General features: G+C 43.5%; 1 protein-coding gene across 3 annotated transcripts in view; it reads left to right on the top strand.

Annotated features, from left to right (window-relative positions):
- Window positions 1–16,921, top strand: part of RAB7A (RAB7A, member RAS oncogene family) — a 72,809-nt gene that overhangs the window by 31,742 nt on the left and 24,146 nt on the right. Inside the window, exon 2 of one of the 3 annotated variants that reach the window (XM_045063390.1) lies at window positions 10,003–10,105. The exons of the other annotated variants lie outside the window; for them this stretch is intronic. The gene's annotated coding sequence lies outside the window, so the exon portion shown is untranslated. The remainder of the gene's footprint in view (window positions 1–10,002; window positions 10,106–16,921) is intronic. 3 annotated transcript variants of the gene reach the window in all.

Below are 16,921 nucleotides of genomic sequence, written 5' to 3'. Positions count from 1 at the left end.
AGGTTAATGAACTCAAAAATGTTTTGGACTAGTGGCAACTGAAATCTTTCTAAATCCAATCTTCTTTTTGGAGGGGGTGGCAAGGCAAAATCGTGTCATTTCCTACAGTCAGTCCTATATTGACTTCAGGTAAATTGTGTATCTCTGTAAAGTGTTTCATTGTTTACGAAGCTGCTTTACTGATTTGCACATGGAATCCTCCCTACAACCTGAAGAGGTGGCTAGGAAGTCTCTCTTACATGCGAGGAAGAAAGTTGAATTGTAGCTGTGAGAATTTGTTTATAAAGCTAAAAGAGGTTAAAATGGTAAATTTTATGTTATTTATATTTTGCCACAGTAAATCATAATATAAATTATTATTTATAATATAATTATAATACAGTATTATTATATAATAAATTATTATTAATTTATTAATATAAATTATAATACAGTAAGAATGCGTTCTATAACTTTGTTAGTAAATTTGAAAACCTCTGGGGTGAGGATACTTCTGGCAATATTGAACTAAAAAGGATGTTCATTTTGTTCTAGGCTACAGGTAGGTTTTGTTATATGAAGATTAAAGATGAAAAAGGGTAAGGAGCAAAAATGGAAACTTCAAGGTTTCTGCTCACCTTTCCCCAAGAATTACAATGTTTACCAGTATTCATATCTTTTCAGGCCCTTCTGCCCCAACACAATAAACTAAGTGAAAGACTCCTCCCCTAGAAGATAGATAGGATAACTAACCGCTTGTTTGCTTTTCTGTAAACCGCTGGCTTTTAGGCGTAAATTAGGTTATTAATTGCTTATTAATTGCTCTTTTGCCCTTCTGTAACTGCTTGGCTTATAGAAATAAGAAGAAGACGCCATGATGGCATTCCTACCTTCCCCCTTCTTGTTCCCCCTTTCCCGCCTCTCTCCTCCCGTGTGCGGGCCCTCAGAATCAATCAGCTTGTTCCCCCTTCCCGCCTCTCTTCGCGCGTGCGGGTCCCCAAAGCCAATCAGCAAACTCCACGTATGCCTTTTTCAAAAGTTCTGTCAACCAATCAGTTGCGCCCCACCCAAAACTTGTTTGTACCTGTCTATAAAAACCCGGCACCACCCCAGCCGGGTGTGCTCAGCTAGCAGGAGCTGCTGACCACCCGCAGGCGCGCGCTGACCATCCGCAGGTGCCTGCGAAACAATAAAGAACCTCTTGCTGATTGCATCCAGTGGCAGTGTTGGATTCTTGGGTAAGGGGATCCGCGGGTCTTTCACTAAGCAAATGATGTTATGTATTCTTTATTACAAACTTTTCCCACACTTCTTAGCTTTCTAAAGTCTTACCACCCTGCAGCCCTCTAAAACAAAGAAACAGGAGGGACTTATATAATGACATGGAGGATTACTTAAATCTGAATTAGTAGTCAGGGCTGGTTAAGCACACCTTGAAGTACTTCAGAAGGTTTTGTTTGAAGCATTTCTGCATATTGAGGTTCCCTGGCAGGTCTACCCGCCCCTGGTAAAGTTGGGGAATCCTGGGGATTCAATATCAGAAACTCTTTAACCAGATTGTAATCTGACCAGAGAGCATGTCCTAACAGCACTGCTTCAGGAGGCGTCCCTTCCTCTAATGTGGAGTAGCCGTCCCTTTTTAAAATGTTCTGTTACGAAAAAATTCAAGTAAATAGAATCATAAAATACATGAACACACACAAACTCCTACCCAATTTCAGCAGTTGACCCTTGAACAGTGCAAGGTTTAAGGGTACCAAACCCCCTTGTGGTTGAATTCTAGTATGACTTCTGACTCTCCAAAAACTTAAGTACTGATAGACTACTATTGACCAGAAGGCTCACCAATAAGCAGTTGATTAACACTTGTATGTTAAATATATACTGTACTGTATACAGTATCTTTACAATAATGTAAGCTAGGGAAAAGAATATGTTAAGAGAATAATGAGAGAAAATACATATAAGTACCATACTGTAAAAAGTCCACATATTAGTAGACCCACACAGTTCAGACCCGTGTTGTTCAAGGGTCAACTCTATTTGCTCCCTATCTGTTCTTTTGGTTGAACTAAAACAAAAGTAAATTAGAGGGGCACCTAGGTGGTTCAGTCAGTTAAGCATCTGCCTTCTGCCCACATTGGGCTCCCTGCTCAGCAGGGATTCTCCTTCTCCCTGTGCCCCTGCTCATGCCCCCCCCATAAATAAAACCTTTAAAAAAGAAACAAAGTATATTAGATATTATCATGACACTTCACCCCTAAATGCTCAAGTCTTTTCATCTAGATGTGGTCCCTTCCCCCCCTTCCTTTTATGTCATTACCTTTAACTTTGAAAAGATCAAGCCAGTTGTTTTTTTCTTTTTAAAGATTTTATTTATTTAATTGACAGAGACAGCTAGAGAGGGAACACAAGCAGGGGGAGTGGGCGAGGAAGAAGCAGGCTCTCCAATAAGCGGGGAGCCCAATGCGGGGCTTGATGCCAGGACCCTGGGATCATGACCTGAGCCAAAGGCAGACGTTCAACAGACTGAGCCACCCAGGTGCCCCCAAACCAGTTGTCTTAACAATGTTCCACGCTCTGGGTTTGGCTGGTTGCATCCTTTGATACTTAATGTGCACCACTAGCCCTGCTGTTTCTTGTGCACTGGAAGTTAGATCTAAAAGCTTGGGTAAATTTAGGTTATATGTTTTTGATGAGACTATTTCATAATGTCTGATTGTCCCACTATTAGTGAAGGTAAGTTTAATCACTATATTAAGATGGTGACAGCTGTGTATGTGTCCTTTGCAGCCTCTTGTGATTAGGAAGTGATCTCTTGAGGTGCTGTTTTGGTGACATGTAGATCTTTAGTTTCCCATCCACCTTTCACCTGGGGCATTAGCATCATTGATGACCTTGACCTGAATCTTTCATTTTCATTAAGGAATGCAAAATGATTTTTTTTTTATTTCAGTCATTCCTTCTGTATTCCTCTTTTTTCTTCTCTCTTTCTCTTTTTTTAAAGTAGACTCTACGCCCAGTGCAGGGCTTGAACTCAATGACCCTGAGATCGTGACCTGAGCTGAAATCAGGAGTCAGACATGCAACTGACTGAGCCACCCAGGGACCCCTAAGAACTTAGCTGTTAAACAGCTATATAAACATTTCTTATATACCGAGGCTGCCGTTTTCAAATGTCTATTCAGTGGAGCACATCAGTATTGATGTTAATTTTTTGCTTGTTTAGGTAGAGAGACCAAGTGATGACAGATTTGTTCAGTTTAGGAGGCTTTTTTTTTTTAAAGATTCCATTTAGGGACGCCTGGGTGGCTCAGTTGGTTGGAAAACTGCCTTCGGCTCAGGTCATGATCCCGGAGTCCGGGGATCGAGTCCCGCATAGAGCTCCCAGCTCCACGGGGAGTCTGCTTCTCTCTCTGAACTTCTCCTCGCTCATGTTCTCTCTCACTGTCTCTCTCTCAAATAAATAAATAAAATCTTAAAAAAAAAAAAGATTCCATTTATTTATTTGACAGAGAGGTCACAAGTAGGCAGAGAGTCAGGCGGGGTGGGGGGAGAGAGCCTGATGCGGGGTTTGATCCCAGGATCCTGAGATCATGACCGGAACCAGAGGCAGAGGCCCAGCCCACTGAGCCACCCAGGTGCCCCAGGAGGCCTTGTTTTTTGAGGTGGGTTAGGGAGGGTGGGTGGGAGAAAGAGGCAGGAAGGCCCTTCTGGTTGGAAGCAGTGTCCCTGGCAGAGTCAGAAGTGGAAGAGTCTAGAGCACTGGAAGGGGACTGAGTTAGGCAAAATGAGAAAGTTGTGGCTAAGAGAGCTGTTTCTTTCTGGGGATGGGAACAGTGTGTGCAGTCCAGACTGTCTCGGCACTACTCATCACTCACGTGGACTGGCTGGAAAGAATTACCAGAAGGATACTGGAGAGAATCTCAGGGGATTCATTTCCAGCCCAGCTTAATGGGAGGGAAGGTTGTCATCTCTGTGGAACGCCTCATGGCCTCTCATCTCTCCCTTTTTGATTTCTTCAGGTTCCCCAAGGGTCCAGTGATTATACTTACTCAGAGCTTGTCTATGTTCATCACCAAATGCTCTACACAGTTAGGTGGTTTCCTCTTTCTTGGCTACTGTGAATAATGACACTGTGAACATTTGTGTGCAGGTTTTTGTGGGGATGTATGTTTCGTTTCATTTCTCTTGGGTTTGTCTCCAGAAATGGAATTGCTGGGTCATAGGGTGATTCTCTGTTTAACTTTCTGAGGGACTGCCAGCCTTGTGCAGGGTGGTTCACCTTCGCCCAACAGCATGTGGGGTCCTGTGTCTCTGCATTGCCCATCAGCGCTCGTTAGTGCCTGTCCTTTTGATTATAGTCATCCTAGTGGGTATTCTCTTCCATCAGTTGTTTACCTCTAGTCTTCTCAGGAGTTGCTGGGTTTGGGTCATGGTGCAGCAGAGATGCTCCTTGTAGGTGCTGGGGCGGGGGAAGTACAGAGAGGCAGGTTATGGTAAGCAAATAGACGAAAAGGGAGCTGGGGCCAAGCCTGGCAGGGCTGGAAGAGTTAGTCCAAGGAGCTCTGACTGTGGTAGCGAACACCGTGTATTTATAGCAAAGCAGGCTAACTAGAGCAGAGCAGCTCTGAGGCTGAGGAAATAGTCAGGAAGTAATGAGGATTCAAACTGGAGTTGTGCAAATGAAAAGAAGAGGCTTGGGGAAGATTAGTTATGGGTAGGACTAGATCAGATGTAATGCTTAGGGTAGAGGAACATGGAAATAATTTTGAGTCTGAGAACAGGAGAGAATGTTCCCCTTGGACAGATTTGGGTGGGTGGAAGGTTTCTGTATGTAATGTGACTCTTAACTGCTAACAGAACATGTGACAAATGTGTGTGCTGCAGAAAATTAAGAAAAGCCTTTACCGGAGCCCAGATTTGACATCCTGAATGAAGTGGGAAGTGTCGCAAGGTCACTGCTTCTTCCGTGTCATCCCCTCAAATATCTGCAGATAACCTCTGGTCACCTTCCTTTTTTTTTAAAGGTTTTATTTATTTATTTATTTATTTGACTGGCAGACAGAGATCACAGGTAGGCAGAGAGAGAGGAGGAGGAAGCAGGCTCCTCACGCAGCAGAGAGCCCAAAGCAGGGCTTGATCCCAGGACCCTGGGATCATGACCTGAGCCTGAGGCAGAGGCTTCAACCCACTGAGCCACCCAGATGCCCCCACCTTCTCTTTTTTATAGAACAGCTTAATTGAGGTATAATTGCCATATAATAAACTGTACATGTTTACACTATACATGTTGAGTTTTGATTTATGCGTCTGTCTCTGAAACTGTCACCCCAATCAAGATGATCAGTCCATTATCCCAAAAGTCTCCTAAGCCCCTTTATAAATCCTCCCTCCTGCCTACTGCCCCTTCCTTACCCATTCCCGGACCACTACTGACTTGCTTTCTAGTTCACATTTTCTGGTATTTCATTTAAGTGGAATCTGCATTTATACATTATGTATATGCACGTACAGTAGATGTACTTTTAGGGGAGAGGTGTCTGGCTTCTTTTACTCAACATCATTTTGAGTTCCATCCATGTTAAATGTCAATAGTTCATTCCTTTTTGTAGCTGAATCTTATTCCTTTATAAAGGTGGGGTCACAGTTTATTCTCCAAGTGATGAACATTTGCTTCCAGTTTTTGACTGTTACGTATAACCCTGCTGTGAACATTTGTGTACAAGTCTTTGGACATATGCCTTAATGGTAGATACTTAGGAGGGGAATCGTTGTCATTCCTTCAAGGTTCATTTTATCACTTTTTAAAAAAAGATTTTATTTTTATTTTATTTTATTACAAGCAGGGGGAGTGGCTGGCAGAGGAGAAGCAGGCTCCTGCTGAGTAGAGAGAGCCCAATGTGGGACTTAGTCCCAGGACCCTGGGATCATGACCTGAGCCAAAGCAGATGCTTAACTGACTGAGTCACCCAGGTGTCCCATATTTTAGTGCTTTTTAGTATATTCACAGGATTGTGCAACCGACATAACTCTTTCATTCCAGAACATATCTTCATCACCCCAAAATGTATTTTTAATTCTTAAAATGTTTTTTCTGTCTTACCTTCCCACCAGCAATATTATTCCACATCTTCCAGTTCCATATCTTCACCAGTAGTTCGTATGGTCATAAAATTTTTTTTTAACCAGGGGCACCTGGGTGGCTCAGTGGGTTAAGCCTCTGCCTTCAGCTCAGGTCATGTTCTCAGGGTCCTGGGATCAAGCCCCATCGGGCTCTCTGCTCAGCGGGGAGCCTTCTTCCCTGCCCTCTCTCTCTCTCTTTCTGCCTCTCTGGCTACTTGTGATTTCTGTCAAATAAATAAACAAAATATTTTTTTAAAAAATATTTTTTTAGCCGTTCAGGCATGTTGATAGTTTTATCTCATGGGATCTTTGGTGAACTATCTGGTTATTCTTTAGCTTATTTATCGAGTTGGTTGTTTTCTTACTGAGTTTTAGAGTTCTAAGTCTGTTGTCGGATACGTGGTTTGCACATATTTTCTCCATCTTTGTCTTCTCACTGTATTAACAGCATCTTTTGAAGAGCAGAAGTTCTTAATCCTGATGAAGTTCAGTCTGTTAGTCCTTCTACATGTTGTGCTTTTGGTGTGATACCTAGGAAATCTGCTTAGCCCACATTTCTGACAACCTTGAAATAGGACTAAATTTTAAACTAAGCTCAGGGTCTCTGTTAGATACCCAGGGGGCATTTACATTTATCATCTGTGTCCTTCACCAGATACACTGGAGAGTCAGAAATTGTAGGGGTCATAAATAAGCCAGTTATCAGTCAGTTGCCCAGTCATCTGTCCATTATGTGAGCATGCCTGTACTTAGCCAGCTCTAAAATGATGGGGGGTTCCTCACCCCCATCTGTCTCCCATGTTTCCTGACCTGGCTCTTTCTGCTGTCAAATGAATGCCTTAAGAAAGAATCAGTGTTAACTTAAGAAAAATAAAATTTGGAAGACAAATCCTCTATCCTTCTCTTCCTAAAAATCCAAGTACACATTACTTTTTTTTTTTTTTTTTTAACATAAGGCAAATAATTACCCGGCTCCTCTTTTCCATGAAAAATTTGAGAACTTTGTGATTTTAAGGAGTTTCCTGAGCCTGGGCTTTCTTCCCTCTGGAGTCTCTCATCTCTGGGTGTGGCTGGACTCCCTTTGTAAAAGGTAGTTACAGAGTTCATTAGAAAGGATATGTTTTAATTTTAAGTTCTGTATTTGGAAAATTTCCTCAGTTGTGGGGCTCATCTCAACACAGAGAGTGAAGACTAAAATATGTTCTGTAATTGCATTGGTTGAAGAATTGAACTGAAGAATGTTGTACTGGGTGAATAAGGGACTTTTTTTACTCCATTTTACCAGGAACCAGTAATAGCTCCAGAAATTGAAGAGGTGGGGAGATACTGGGCCTAATAGTAATGAGCTGTCAGTCATTGGTGTCTCTGGTTCCTTTATATCTTCATTCTCAGAAGCACGGAAAGATAAAACTATCCACTTTTTACAGATGTAGGAATTTACTATAAAAGGCCCATGGAGGACAGATTATTTACCTCAACTTGCCCAACTAGTAAGTTTAAAAGCCCTGATTTGAACTAGAGCTTCTCGGGTCTTCTTGGGTCCCAAAGCCCTTGGTTTGTCTGTTGTCCCAGTTTGTCTTGCATCTGAATACGGAGCAGATCTGAGCTGCTTTTGGAGAATAGTATTGAGAACACTCCTGAAGTCATAGCATTCCGACCGACCTTTGTATGACCAGCTTTGGAGTATTAGGAATCTCAACACTCTCCCCATTCTCTTCTTACGAGTATTGCTTTTTGCCTCTGAAGATAAACCAAACACACTTAAAACTTCGTTAGAAATGTTAGCTGTTAAGATTATGGTAGTTCTCAAGAAAAGGTAAGATCATACTGTCATTTAAATACGAAATGAATACATGTCAAAGATTTTATCTCATTAATTGAGAAAATGGAAATGTTACAACCAAAGAATACAAAGAACAGACATTAAGTGTAGGTCAGTAGAGTTGAAAGGAATATGCACATGAACACGAAACTGGCTCTTGCCCAGGGGAAATAGAATTCTCCAGCTAGAATTCATTTGCGTATCCATAGACAGGGGTTCTCCAGGACTTGTAGTTGGTTCACCAGCAGGGGAGGGCTGGAGTCAGCACAAAAGAAAGTGCTCTAGATTTAGAGTCTAAATAATGCAGTTTCCCACTAGAGACATCCCATGCTGCTTTTAATTTCAGATTTGCTTACAGAATGTGAAAATCTGTAGTACTGTTTTACTTCTTTTCTTCCACATTCAACTTTTTGAATGCTTGTTTAAAAATGGTTTGGGTAGTAAGGCTTTTCTGAATTTAAATCCCAGTGATTGCATATTAGGCTTAATCTGTTCATGTATTTTGGAGACATCATATGAAGTTTTTTTTTTTTTTTTTTTTTAAGATTTTATGTATTTGAGAGAGAGAGTCAGAGAGAGAGCACACAAGGGGAGGGGCAGAGGCAGAAGCAGCAGGGAGGCCAGTGCGGGTGCGATCCCAGGATACGGAGCCGAATGTGGATGCTTAACCAACTGAGCCATCCAGGCGCCCCTTAAAGCTAATGTACTTAAAAGCATTTTCTACTTTGAGTATCTCTTCTGAGGATGACAGCCACTGAGCTTCAGCCCTTCAGATAAGTTCTCAGACTTGCGGTATTCCTGCATTCCTAGTATCTGACTTGAAGAAAGAATCAAGGGTTTAAAAGTCTGTAGAACCATACACATTGGGTAAGAGTTTGTTGCTCTGACTTGTATTTCCCCTATGGGTAACTTCCCCACCCTCCTTCTAATATCAGAGAGAGAGAGAAATGCTATATAGCCACAGTTTCTGATTCCTTTGATCTGTTAAAAAGAAAATTCAGCTGAGTAAGTTTTCAAGATCTTTCTGGCTTTATTCAAGAAGCTATGAATAAGGCAGCGTCCCATCTAGCAAAGAAGGGAATTCCAAGGAGCTGTACAAAATAAAAAGACTTCTTTAGGCAGTAGAGAGTGGGACAGGGAAGTTACACTAGTAATAAGTGGATTGGCTGTGAGGAGATCTCCTATGGGCTACAGCTGGGGTCTGTCAGGCAGGTTACCTCACCAGTGTTGACCAGGTAATTCCGGACTGACTGGTTTAAGATTCCATTTCTGGGAGCGGCCAGAACTATAATTAAGTCTCAATTTGGTGATGCTGGGTTTAGCCTAAGTGACTTCATTTTGTGCCTGTTGTCTTCCCCCCCCACAAAAGATTTTTATTTATTTGACAGAGATCACAAGTAGGCAGGCAGGTGGCGGGGAGGGGCAGAGGGGAGAAGCAGGCTCCCCACAGAGCAGAAAGCCCGATGCGGGGCTCGATTCCAGGACCCTGAGATCATGACCCAAGCTGAAGGCAGAGGCTCAATTCACTGAGCCACCCAGGCACCCCCCCCTCTTTTTTTTAAAGGCTCTTATTCTTTGGAGAGGTGGGGTAGGTGTGGTGTGGTGGTGAAAGAATTGAAATTGAAGTTTACCTTTTCAGTGAAACGGGAATACCTTCAGTAATGAAAGAGTTCTTGGATATCCTGAAGACCCAGCAGCCATTGAGAGTCCTCTTACCCTTCAGTTAAATGTGTGAGGAGTGGGCTGCCATACAGAGAGAGCCCTGATTGGGGTGTGTTCATGGGAGAATAGCAGGAATGCTAGAGAGGAGAGAGGGTGCTAATGCAGCCTTGACATGTATAGTGTGCCATGACTTCTAGCCGCTGTTTGTGTTAAGATGGGGACCTGTAGGCTGCCTGGCTTTAGTGAGGCTCTTCACCTCACCTGCATTTGAAGAGTGTTTGTCTTGGTTTGTCTTGTCTTTCTGGTTGAATCTGTCTGCCATTAGTCTCCATCCTTCCTCTACTGGGAGGGAAAAGGACACATCTGTTTTCCATCTGATGTAACTCACCCTGCCTCTTTGACTTTTTTCTTAGTGGCAGTACCATACAGCGTTGCCTAGGTTTCCCTGTTTGGGACTTCTGGGTCGTGTGTCCATTGAGTGGTGGGAGTTAACTTTTTGACATCTAACCTGAACAGGTATGATACTACATTTACGTTATTTGTTATACTTATTTTAGAGCTTTAAAAAATTCCTGTGTGGGGGCATCTCTGGGTGGCACAGTTAGTTAGGTTAAGCATCTGACTCTTGGTTTCAGCTCAGGTCGTGATCTTAGGGTTGTGAGATCAAGCCCTGAGTTGGGCTCTGCCCTGAGCACAGAGTCTGCTTGGGATTGTCTCTCTTCCTCTACCCCTCCTGCTCATGTTCAATCTCTCTCTCTCTCTCTCTCTCTCTGAAACAATAAATTAATTTTTTAAAAGTTCCAGTGTGGAGCTAGTTTATCATTTGCCAGACTGGATTTCTTTTACTTTGACATCTTGTTTCGAGAAGGGGTTAGGAAGGAATTGTTTTGGAATATAAATCTAACTATATGAAACACCTCAGTTCACCATGGTTCCTGTGAAAGTACTGGGGAGTAAAATACATGTGCCTGCCACACAGAATTGCATACAGTTCCTAACAGGACCTTCTCCAGTCTGATGAAACTGTCTAAACTGTCACTGGCAGAGTTTCCCACCTTCTCAGAGAAGAATTTTAAGATTTGGTTGATGTTTCATCATTTCCTCTTACTTGGGCAAGAAATCTGTCAGGGCTGTTCCAGTTGATCAGTGCCATCAGTTTCGTGTCCTCAGTGTTCCTTATGTTATCGACAGTATCGCATTCTCGGATTTGAGCATTCCTTTGTTCCTGTACTCACTTCCTTTCCTATAAGCTGGTGTGTGAAACCATTAACTGAACTTTCCCCTTGACGGGTTGCAGAGAACCTCGTATAGTGTTTGTGCACCCCTGGTCTGCCAGGACAAATGGCCACAGATACTATGAAGTGGTTATGATGCAGCATTATCCTGCTGTGGTGTTCTAATGAAAAATTCAGACATTAAGTAGTATCTATAGTTTGCTGTTGAAGAACAAGTATTTTTATTAGTTGTTAAGAATGAAAGACAGGGTCCCTGGGTGGCTCAGTCAGTTAAGCCTCTGCCTTCAGCTCAGGTCATGATCCCAGAGTCCTGGGATCGAGCCCCACATCGGGCTTCCTGTTCCATGGGGAGCCTGCTTCTCCCTCTCCCCCACTCAAGTGTGCATGCGCACACTCACTTACTCTTTGTTCTCACACTCTATCTTGAATAAATAAATTAAATCTTAAAAAAAAAAAAAAGCAGACAGAAGATAAGGTGGTAATGAAACAAGGAATGGCCATAAATTGAGATTTAAGATGTTTGAGGACTGTGTATTAATCCTAGGGAAAGGTTCCAGGAGTCTTTAGACTGGTACTATACTATAGAACTTCCTATGCTGATGGAAATATGCTATATCTGCATTGTCCAGTATGGTAAGTGCCAGCCACAGATGGCTGTCACGGACTTAGAATGTGGCTAGTATGGCTGGGGAACTGTATTTGGCCCTATTTAACTTCATTTAAGTAGCCACCTGCGCTCAGTAACTACCATGCTGGATACAGTAGTAGTTTACCAGGCCCTCCTGTGGGGTGTGCTGTTGGAATTGGGGATTCGGGGGTGGAGGAGAGACTGCCTTGGTCTGTCCGCATTCGGGTGGCAGGCAGATGCGCTGGAAGTTACTGTTCAGTATGATGAAAGGGGGCCCTGGGACCCAGATGCTCTGGCGTTTGGGGAGTGGTGCCCGGGAAGACTGGCTGTCCAGACTGCCTAGACGTTGCTGCCCTCTCCCAGATGAGCAGGCTCCTGGTACACGAAGTGGGTACGTGCAGGGGGTGTGGTCCCGGGGGTGGGGTGGCACACACATGAGAGATACAGGGCATATGGGGTAGAAATGATGCATGTTCTGGAGAAATTCAAGGCTAGGCTAGGCTAGGTACCTGCCTCGCATGGTTGTGGAGAGTGCCCATGGCAGGCTGGGCTCTAGCTTTTGTGTGCCAGCTCCAGCCTTGGTGGCTTCATGCTCTCAGGCCCAGACAGCCCCTTTTGATCCCTCTGGTGGTCCACCGGCGTCTCAGACCTGACGCTTCAGAGCCTTGCTCCTTCTCACTTCAGTCCTGTAACATTTCTCACTGGGCTTCCTGAGAACTTCTCTGAAGCTTGTAAGAGATGGCAAACAAGTTAACCATTCTGACCAATTAGTTTTGACAGCAGTGGACACTCCTTCTCAGGCATTGCATGTACAGCTGCTCAGTCTTGCTTTTGAAAATGTTCTAGTATTTCTGCTGATAAGTGTTCTCTCCCTTAAAGTACTGTTACTTATACTGCCCTGTGAAATGATGGTCTTCCTGCCTGCCAGACAACAAACCTCTAGAAGACAAGCGCAGCCAACTGTTACTACCCTTTATACCGTAGCCCTATGTGTCCGGTGAATGCTGAAATTCCCATTTTAGCACAGGCATCTAGACCGAAGTCATAAAATCCTAGCAAAAACAAGCATTCCTTAGTTAGCCGTGAAATTTGAGATACAGCTAAATCCAGTGTCTCTCTAAAAAATAAGAGCACCTGGCTGGCTCGAGACTCTTGATCTTGGGGTCTTGAAGTCAAGCCCCACGTTGGGGTAGATTTTACTAAAAATTTGTATTTTACTTTTTATAAAGATTTTATTTATTTGTGAGAAAGTACGCAAGCAGGGGCAGTGTCAGGCAGAGGGAGAAGCAGGTTCCCTGCTGAGCAAGGATGCTGATGTGTAGAACTGGGAGGGGGGTGCCTGGGTGGCTCAGTGGGTTAAAGCCTCTGCCTTCAGCTTGGGTCATGATCCCAGGGTCCTGGGATCAAGCCCCATACCGGGCTCTCTGCTCAGCAGGGAGCCTGTATCCTCATCTCTCTCTCTGCCTGCCTCTCTACCTACTTCTGATCTCTGTCTGTCAAATAAATAAATAAAATCTTTAAAAAAAAAAAACAAAAACAAAAACAAAACAAAACAAAACCAAAAAACACCCCAGTCCCAGAACCCTGGGATCATTTAGCCAAGCCAGAGGCAGACACAACTGACTGAGCCACCCAGGTGTACCCCTTTACTTAAAAACTGGGGGGGGCGGTAGAATTTGACTGCAAGATTATTCCAGGTTCTCTATTTAGGAGGAAAGGGGAATATGATAAAATTCAACTGAGCTTGTATTATTCCTAGACTTGGAAATACATGTTTCAGTCCAGATCCTGGACTCTGTTAAACCAGTGACTCTTAAACTTTCCAGAGTACAAACTGCTTCAGCACGGCAAGAAATTCCACAGGGCCTGCCCACTGCCCCTAGCTGTCCATGTCCCAGGTGTAGGCTTCCTCTTTGGGCAGATTCCACTTTGGGTTAGTCACAGTTTAGCCCTATCCACAGTATCTCTTCATTTATTGGGTGGATGTAGTGGAAACTGGTGGAAGGAAGGCTGGAATCTGTCTTGGTCCCTGGGGAAGCTAGAGTAGGCTTCCTGCTGAAGGCAGCGTTCATCCTGAAAGGGAAAGAAAAAACTCACTTCAAACTCTAGGAGTAGAGAAACTAGGTTTAAGACTTTAGAATTATTCTGACATACACCTGTGTTGAATGAAGGGTATTAGAACTTAGCCGATGAGGGGATGGAAGGTGCTCCAGACCCAGGCAAGTGACTTTATTCAATAAAAACAAGACAAAGGCTAGTTCAAAGTAAAAAGGTGCCTCACTTGCTTAAATGTCTGTTGTGCATTCGGAGGTAGTGATCATCCATACCAACCAGTTGATAAGTTCTGCTTTCCAATCTGAGCCTGTTGTCTGAGTTTCTAGAACACCAGCATTTCCCCAAGCTTCCCCCAAAGTGACTTCATGATTCTACAGAAAGGGTTTTGGTCAAAGGCCCCCACTCATCCTCTGCCCTCCTGCTTCCAGGCTGGCAGTCTTTCCACTCCTGCCCCTGCCCAGATGAGCATCCTCCTCTCTGGAACCTTGCATCCCCTCCTGGAAGTATGTGGCAGTGACTGCATTCTTCTCCCATTCACGTTCCTGGATCTGGACCTAGTTCTGGTCCATGTGGACCGTTTGATCATGGGGTTTCCAAACAACTCCAGCTTCCAGCTTCCATTTTTTTCATTCCCTTATTGGAGGGACATTTTTGCTACCATTTGAAATTAGGCTTCAGGGGCACCTGGATGACTCAGATGTTAAACATCTGCCTTTGGCTGAGGTCATGGTCCCGGGGTCCTGAAATCAAGCCCCGTATTGGGCTCCCTGCTTAGCGGGAAGCCTGCCTTTCCCTCTTCCACTCCCCCTGCTTGTGTTCCCTGTCTGTCTGTCTCTCTCTGTCAAATAAATAAATAAAATCTTTTTTTAAAAAATTATGGCTTCAGTTTTAATTTGGGAGCTTTCAGAACATCATTTGAGATGTTATTTTCTTGCCTTCTGGGCCTAGAATTTTGAAGCCATTTTAAACTCAGGCAATCTGTTACGCCCCTGTCCTTTCCCCCCAACCCCACTTTTTTTAGTAGAGTATTTCCTGGATTTGCTAACCCTTGGATTGTTAAAGTAGTCACGCTCCCAACTCCCATCCCCAAAGGACACAATGAACACCCTTAACCTGTCCAAAAGTAACACTAAGTTATCTTAATCTTCATGCTTACCCAGATGAGATGATACAGGTAAGATGCTTAGCCTGAAGACAAGCACACTGTGAGTTTTCAGGAGACACACTTGGTAATTTTTTATCTTAGGCCTTTGTGTAGCTAGTTTTCCTTCTCTTGTTACCTGTGGTTCCTGTTCCCATGAAGCAAACCTACCTTCTGTAGCCAGCATAACTTCCTTCCACCTCCTGGCTTAGAGATGCTGTTCAGAATTGTTTTTATTTACCTTTATGACATTTTATGGCTGTCTCCTGCTACTCTAGAACCCTTATATAGTGCCTTTTAGCCATTGGGATTGGAGTTGGCTGGGTGATACTGTTTGTTGAAAATCTGCTCTTGGGGCACCAGCTGGCTCACACAGCAGAGCATGGGACTCTTGATCTTGGAATCGTGAGTTCAAGGGTAGAGTTTACTTAAAAAAAAGAAAAGAAAAAGAAAAATCCTCTTGTTCAAGCTTTTCTCTTTCCATCTTAAGCTGCTCTGTTGGAGGAATCCAAATTCATACTATCCGGATCTCTCACTTTCTCTCTCAAACTGATCTTAAAACAAGTTACTTCTGGAGGGCCTGCCTGGCTCAGTTGGTAGAACATGACTCTTGATCTCAAAGCTGTGGGTCCAAACCCCATGTTGGGCATAGAGACTCCTTACTACCAAAAAAAAAAAAAAAAAAAAAAAAAAACCTTCTTGGTCTCCTAACTGGCTCAGTCATTTAAGTGGCTGCCTTCAGCTCAGGTCATGATCTCATCAGGGTCCTGGGATCAGGCCCCTGGACAGGCTCTCTCTTCGAAAGGGAGTCTGCTGCTTCTCCGTCTGTCCTGCTCATTCTCTGCCTCCCCCCCACCAAAATATAAATAAAATATTTTTTTCAAAAAAAGGTTATTACCAAAGTCATAACATAGTTTTTTATTTAGGCTTCCTTTTTAGAAGGTATGTGCCAGATGTTTCTAACCTAAGATTTCTATTGTGGCAAAACTAACAGTATGCTTGCCCTCAAACCAAAGGCTAATTATCACGGATAACCAAAGATGATTATCAAGCCATAAAAGTTTGTCACTGTATTTTTAGTAATGAAAATAAATTTATACATACTTTATTTTTTCCTTCAGATTTTTCTAATTTGTTAGAAGTATGAATTGCATTTACAGTTTTTTATTATGGAAAATCTCAAATAAGTGCAAAAATAGTGTGAACAGTGAACAGTGCAGGCAGCCTTTGCACCCATCGCTCAGCCTGTTACCAGCCCGTCACATTTGGGCTGTGCACTCCATCTCACCCTGTGGATTATTTTGAAGCATGACACGCCTTTTTGATCTTGGTGATCAACCCAGTGTAGCGACTGAGATGAAGCACTTTGTAATTGGTCCTGGGCTCCCATCTCGTATCTGAGTGTTTTTACAGATCCAGGGACCACCTGCAAACTCCTGTTTCCTTGTCTGTTAAATGAGAATTCGACCTTACAGCCTCGTTGTGAGGATTAAATGCATGACCTGTAGTGTAGTGCCCAGCACAGAGTGCTCAGGAAAGTGGTCTTTATTTCTCGATCTTTCATAGGCTCTGCTCTTTCACTCTGTAGGCCCTAAGAAGATTACTCCATTTGGAAAGTTGAAAGAATCTACCTCCAGCAGACGTTACTCTGTTCAGCTTGGAGGCTAGCACAGTTGGTAGTATATGGCTTCCCGCTCCCACCCTGTGACCTTTTCCAAAACCTTAGCACATATTGCTTGCCTACCTCGCTCTGAGCCTTGAATTCATTGGTTTTGAGGGCAAGGTGACTGCGGGGTTGGCGTTGTCTTTTTTTTTAAAGATTTAATTTGAGAATTAGCAAGACAGGAAGCAACATGTGTTGGAGAGGATGTGGAGAAAGGGGAATCCTCTTACGCTGTTGGTGGGAATGCAAGTTGGTGCAGCCACTTTGGAAAACAGTGTAGAGATTCCTCAAGAAATTAAAAATAGAGCTTCCGGGGCGCCTGGGTGGCTCAGTGGGTTAAGCCTCTACCTTCGGCTCAGGTCATGATCCCAGGGGCCTGGGATCGAGTCCCGCATAGGGCTCTCTGCTCAGCAGGGACCCTGCTTCTCCTCAACTCTCTCTCTGTCTGTCTCTCTGCCTATTTGTGATCTCTCTCTCTGTCAAATAAATAAATAAAATCTTTGAAAAAAAGAAAATAGAGCTTCCCTATGACCCTGCAATTGCACTACCGAGTATTTACCCCAAAGATACAGATGTAGTGAAAAGAAGGGCCATCTGTACCCCAATGTTT

Source organism: Mustela putorius, unplaced genomic scaffold (assembly GCF_011764305.1).
Source record: "Mustela putorius furo isolate JIRA1106 unplaced genomic scaffold, ASM1176430v1.1 tig00003850_pilon_pilon_pilon, whole genome shotgun sequence".
Classification (NCBI taxonomy): Eukaryota; Metazoa; Chordata; class Mammalia; order Carnivora; family Mustelidae; genus Mustela; species Mustela putorius.
Note: the sequence above shows the minus strand (reverse complement) of the source record. Positions and strands in the feature narration are given on the sequence as shown.